An 878-nucleotide genomic window follows, 5' to 3' on the forward strand; every position below is an offset into this window, starting at 1 on the left:
TATCGGAAATTGCCTGTGCTGTAAACAACTATTCTCCACCACAAAGGAAGACAGACCAGTCTGAACGAGGTGGACGGAGCGGCTTCGTTCACTGCCTCCGTAGCCATTGCTAAAACTACAGATCGTCTACAATTGTAAAACAGCGCAGAAAATCAACGTCATTGTTCACAAGTTCTTATCACTTTTTTATGGAAGAACAACAAAAGCAAAGCCACAACTGTGCCAAAGTTATGTAGGGGACACAGCAAAAATGTATGAGAAGATAACTTTAACAAAAAATATCCATATAATGCCGTAGGCTAGTCAAATGTAAATGATTGTTAGAAATGCTGTAAAAACATTGCAGTTATATTGACTCTAAGGTACCGAAAACAAATGTACACAATAGTTTTCAGACTTGAAAACCTTGTATTATCTTAATTAAAATAAATACATAAGAGAAACTAAAAACTGTGACTTCTGAAGGCACTACCTTCTACAAACCTTAGGACTTAATATATATTTAACATTTCTTGACATGTGGTTATCTTTGCTAACTTGTGCTGAGCTTGGAGGATTAAACAAAAACATTGAGAACCTGTAAGCAAAACTAAGTATTTAGTTCAACCAAGTGAAGATATAGAGTGAGTGAGGCGTCTTTTTTTCCCCTCAACTTTACCTGAGGGAGGGCTTACTGTCTCAGTCTCTAAAAAACCAGCTCAGCTCAGTAAAAGATCAATGCATCTCCCAAAAGCATGAAGTTAAAGTTGAAAGATGCTCAGTGTGGTTCCACTTAAGAAAAAAGTTCATAATGCTCAGCAGACAAATATTCTGCAGAAGTAAAACCTTTAAAAAATAAATTTAAAAAAATCAAAGATAGAGTTTATAGGCTAAAGTTA

Source organism: Poecilia formosa, unplaced genomic scaffold (genome assembly GCF_000485575.1).
Source record: "Poecilia formosa unplaced genomic scaffold, Poecilia_formosa-5.1.2 Scaffold42, whole genome shotgun sequence".
In the NCBI taxonomy this organism is placed as follows: Eukaryota; Metazoa; Chordata; class Actinopteri; order Cyprinodontiformes; family Poeciliidae; genus Poecilia; species Poecilia formosa.